This window comes from Pinus tabuliformis, chromosome Q, assembly GCF_031772625.1.
Source record: "Pinus tabuliformis cultivar Carrire ecotype Pingquan chromosome Q, CPIR1, whole genome shotgun sequence".
Taxonomy (NCBI): domain Eukaryota; kingdom Viridiplantae; phylum Streptophyta; class Pinopsida; order Pinales; family Pinaceae; genus Pinus; species Pinus tabuliformis.
In genome coordinates, this window is record NC_142296.1 from 369,345,291 (window position 1) to 369,351,064 (window position 5,774).

The following is a 5,774-nucleotide window of genomic DNA, read 5'->3' on the forward strand; positions in this document are numbered from 1 at the left end:
TTTTCCCTTGATAGTGAAGATCACTATATTGGCTTTCATATTATTTGAATAATCATGCAATTCAAAGAACTTCTTCTTCCCAAGTAGCCATGCTTTTGGATCTTTTGATTTCTTGACATCCCCATCAAAAATAGGAGGCTTGGATTTCTTGAACTCATTTGGAAAATATTGCTTCTCACTTCTCCCATAAGGATGATGGCAATAATGACAATGATATCTCTCAGAACCAAAACTAGAATAAAATCCATGAGTCTAACCCACCTATTGGGTGTATCCAAAGATCTACCACCTTTGACTGTGTCATCCCTGTCCAACCTGTATCTTGATCGAGACCTGCTACCATATACCCCATTTGTCTTTTCCTCCTGTCCATGACTAATCCTCAACTATCCCTTCCCTTCTTTTGCAAATCTAAAAGGCTTTGAAGATGTCTCCTTTAATCTCTACTTGCTTTTCTTGAGCTCTGGAAAGCCTTTCTCGTGCCTCAATCAACCTACTATTATCTGCCTTACAACTTTTGATTTCTTCCTTCAAACTTCTTAGTGTATCTGCTATATCAAGAGAGTACTATTCTCCTCGCTACTTAATTAACCTATCCCATTCCATTGAATTCACATCAACCCTGTAAGGGGAGTCATGTGAACTGTAGTTCACCATTTTGCTCTTCATCTCTGATTTTTTATCTCCTACAAACATGTCATGTTAGATCAACCAAATAGAGACATAATAAAAAATCATACATCAATGTGTTTCAGGGGAGGCTATCTCGTCTGCACAATCAATCCATATTAACATGCTATAGAGACATAATGGCATCAACATATCAACATCATGTATGATAACACAAAATTGCAATAATGACCGCATGCATAATAACCATAAACCTCACAATGCATTCATAGTAGACACATATACAATTAACATGCATCAATAACAAAATACATTTAGCCCATCCAGTCTAAGTGTTTGAACTCGGAAGATTTGATACCACCCTGTAACTACCCTTCCCACATTTACCCACTTTCACAAGCTCTCCAGGGTAAACATGAGCTAAATGTCACTATGATATGACTCGACCTCCAAGTTCTAGTTATGGAAGTGGGACCTATAAAACGGAAGTAAAATGACACCCCTCAGAGACTACAGATAAATCAGGAGCCTACCAACCACCCCAGGTGATCAATCCTTGAGCTGGAACTCTTTCTCACTAGTTTTAATCCCCAACAACACCCTTGACACACTATGCATGTGGTTATGAGGTTCCAACGCACCCATAAGCTTGTCTACATGTGGTCATGACCCGAATTCCTCAGTTCAGTGCATGTGGTTGCGAGATCTATGCCACTTTTTCAGGCTAGCCTCCAGACCACTGCCTAGAACTGCCTCTAACTTTCTAGAATCATAAATATCAAAACTTGAGCAAGATCTTGACCTAGACATGCCTAATGCAACATAGACATTTCATCGAATAGATAGTAAACATATAAGCTACAGGTCATGAATGCATATTTGATCATAAACTCCTGAACTTCATCAGAGAATCACCAAGAAGGCTCAATGCCCTCTCAAACTAGCTGCAATAATACTTGTTAGCCATGCATTCATCAACTATCCAGTAACTTATCAAATCATGAACAAGAGTCATAACTAGAGCACATCATAAAACCATGCATATAACCAACATATAACCATAATATAAACCATGACAAATCAGCCATAAGATCACCATAATAACTAGTACAAGTGCTCATAAATCGCAATAGGAAAAACAACTCATATTAACATATGAAAATGCCAACCAAATAAGGGAATTCGATGTACCACTCGACCGCAGATTAGACTGAATCAAATATCTCTTTTATACAATCATCCCCATGCCACATTCTAAGCATGATTGTGAGATCATAAGGGTTAAACCAAAATAAACCAATCAAGGCTTCTAGAGGCCAAACCACCTCAACCCTCAACCAGAGTGATTTCACCTATACTGTCCAGAAATCACTAACATCAACTAGATTGGTCTCTATGCAAGCTATCAAAGACTCCAGGAACTAGTAACTCAACCCACAACTTCCAGGGAACCCAATCTGTTTCACGACTCCAGAGCATTTGTCCCAACCCATAGGCTCCAGGGACTAGTAACTCAACTCACAACCTCCAAGGAACCAAAGTTGTTTCAGGGCTCTAGATAATTTGTTCTAATCCACAACCATAGGAAACCTGAGAACCAATAAAAAAACAAAATGGGGAAACCACTATGCCATGACTATCTAGGAAATAGCAAGGCAAGGCTAAAACCACTGTAAATCCAGGAAAAACTCCATGCCAATGACAACACATAACTAAGGAACCACATGCATATACCATGCATCCAAAAACCAACATGGAGATCACACATGCAACCTACTACCTGCAAAGTAAGCATGTTGTAGCTACTGATCCAACTATCTCCTTATGCTTCCTTGCTTGTTTTTTCCAAATTCAAGTGAAAGTTAGAATTATCCAAGAATTCTCTAAGTGTGAAAGAGTATGAGAGTATGAGAATGTGGAATGAGAGAACTAAAACTAACTATAAAAAACCGTGAATTGTTTATCTAATGCCTTTTTATTATTGATGTCTCATTTTTTCTTCATTTTTCTTCATTTTCCCTCTAATTTCCCTTGCATGCAAATTTGTGTCTCTTCACCTTCATTTTCCCCTATTTTCCTTTATTTTCATAATTAAATGCCAATTATTGTTTCTTTGCCTTTTCCAATGCCTTTTCCAATTTCCATAGCCATTATTAAACCACAAGTGCAACCCACTATGCCATGGCTATCTAGGAAATGGCAAGGTGATCTGAAAAGAGGGTTTAACAACTTGTTATGCTTACAAGAACCTCCCACTCCAAAGCTTACAAATATATGATCTAGCTTATGTTGACAATTGTGGAATTGAGTACTTGAAATAAGTGTATGTCTTTGTTTGTTTTTAACTGTTTAAGTGCTTTAAGTCGATTTGTTTCTGCTGATATTAAACACACATAACAGCCATATAATGCAGCAAATAAACATCAACACATAACAACAAAATTAATCTAGGAGTTCACTCGAATGTCGTGGGCTATGTCTCCTTGAACTTTTGTCATCTTGACTTGGCTCTTTGGGATTATGGAAAAGTTTATTTTACAACTTCCACACTCAAATCCAAAGGTTAATGAACTGAACCAATGGGCTTAGAAAACCATTTATATCCCTGTCATGGTTTTCATCACTCTGCAAACATATCTAAGGTCCTTTAGACTTGATTCCTTCAATTGGTGCACTGAGTTACCCTGATCTTCTTGATGGCACTAACTCCTTCAAAATTCTTCAACTATCTCTAATACCTCTTCTACTGTCTCCACCACATATCAGACATCAACAATAGACTGTTCATTTTCTCAAAATGAGCACTGCATCCCCAATCTAGGCCTTCCTCCACGGTTGGCACTTGGTTTTCTGAAACTTCCTTGTAGCATCTCGACCTTTAGAAGTCTCCAAATGCTTTTGTAAACCCCTGTAATGGATTTAGAAGGCTCATTACAGTTAGGAATGACTGTTGGTTCGCTGAGAACGAATATTGGTAGCTCTTGCAACGGCCTCCAACCCCTGGTGGCCCTGAGCTCCAAAATCTCCCTAGACGAAAATCTCCTTGAAGATGGCTTCTTCAGCTTCTCTTGACTATTCCATTGGCTTCAGAAGGCTTCAATTACCCTAGCTAGCCTCTTTTTTCACTCTCTTAGGTCGAAAACTATTTCTGGAGTGCCTTTAGGCAGTTTTCCCTAAAGACCCTCCACTAATTTTGGTTAACTGCACTTAACAGTAGTTAATTTGGAAAAATCCGCCTTTTTTAGCGCTCCAGCAAACTAATCGTTGGAGCTGGTGGTCACTGTAACCATCTGGGGCGCATGTGAACGGTTAATCCGTCAGCGGTTAGGGGATAAGACAGTTAAGGTTGGCAATTTGTTGGCAACCGGCAGCACTGTTGTTGACATGTGACCAGGTCTTATGGGACTGCTGGCGGGTAAGACCGCTGACGGTCGTAACCCCCAAATTGCGACCCATTAAAACTTAAATATAACATGTGACCGTTATATGTTAAGAAACATCATAGATCCGAGTTGGTAGCACGCTGGTTTGTCTTGCCGGAGGTCACAGGTTCGATTTTGTCAAATCCCAACAAAATTTTACCATACCATTCTAGGGCCACGTGGTGGCCTCCAGGCTTGCCACGTTTCAGCACCTAATTGGTCAGCCAAAAGGAATATTTTTGGGAATATTTTTGGGAATATTCTTTTTTTAATATTTCCCAAAAATCAATTTATTCTTGGAAATTGCAGTTTAGTGGACTTTTTCAAATTGCGATAACTCCTTCATATGGTGTCGGTTTTTCAAACCATTCACGGTGTCGGAATCAGGAAGGCGGGATCTATCCGGTCACTCAGGTTCAACACTCTTTCAAACACTTTGAAATTTGAGCTATCATTAAAGTCCTGGATCAATATCTGATCACTCCTCCCCATTGGGAATCTTTTGGACCCCAAAATATTGATATACTGATCTGAATAGTAGATGAGAGTACAACAACCTCTTCTTTCAGCCTCCATACACTTTCCTGCATGGCTATTACCTTTGAACCAAAACTCGAAGGTAGTCGACACTTCCCTTCCTAGATGTGCTTGTCCTCCTGTTAAGAACTGTCTTCCCTGAACTCTTTCAAAATTTACAGAAGGTAGCAGAACATCGCTTCCAAGCCACTTCCATGGCGACCTTTGCTGCTGCAAATCTTCTTCTGACATCTTGTCAAAATACAAGAAAACAACTTGACAACATAAATTCTTGCTCCATCAAAAGAAACAATTTTCACATCATGTGAATCATCATCATGTCTTTACATCTTGTGTACAAATGATAGACTAAATCACAAGCTGACAAAAAACATGCCTTTTCAAACATTTGACCCTTCAATTCAAGCATGTACAAAAAGAATTTTAACAATTCTTTTACAAATATGAAACACTTCATCATTATCTCCCTTTTACAATCTTGGAGATCAAATCAAATTTTCCAAGTCGACATGACATTACATGCATATTTAAACAAAACAATATGATGGTCGATTGCTTTCCATCAAGTCAATTACATACATGTTCAAATACAAGGAAATCATCAACATCCCTGTGTTCATACATATCATTCTCATGCTTGTATTCGATTCTTCAATTTTCTCTTAAGCACAATCATAAGTACAAGATCCTCGATCACATGTACATGTACTTTCAAAGTGAAAATGAATATAATTTTGCTGCAATAAAGTGAGTCTACATACTCAACTTTTCCATCCTACAACTTGCATTCCATTAGCAAAGAAATGTGTCAAATCAAAAGACATGCAACTTTAATTGGATAAGAACTCTAGCCATTTCTTACCAATCCACACCAAAGGTGCTTCCTTTAACTACAGATCGATGTCAACATGTGAATCATCCTCAAACACATCAATTATGGAAACTTCCTTTCCATTCTTGCCATACTCTTTTTCCACTTTCTTTAAATTTCGTGGAAGCATTGTTGGATTCAAAGTCCAACACCTTTCAGCAATATGTCCTTGCTTATGGCAATAAGTACAACACATGTTCATCTTCTTGACAACATAATTTGCCTTGTATGTGGCCATTCTCTTCCAACATCTAGAAACACTATGGTTAACCAAACCACAAAAGGAACATGCAATTCTTTTCCAATGCTTATGT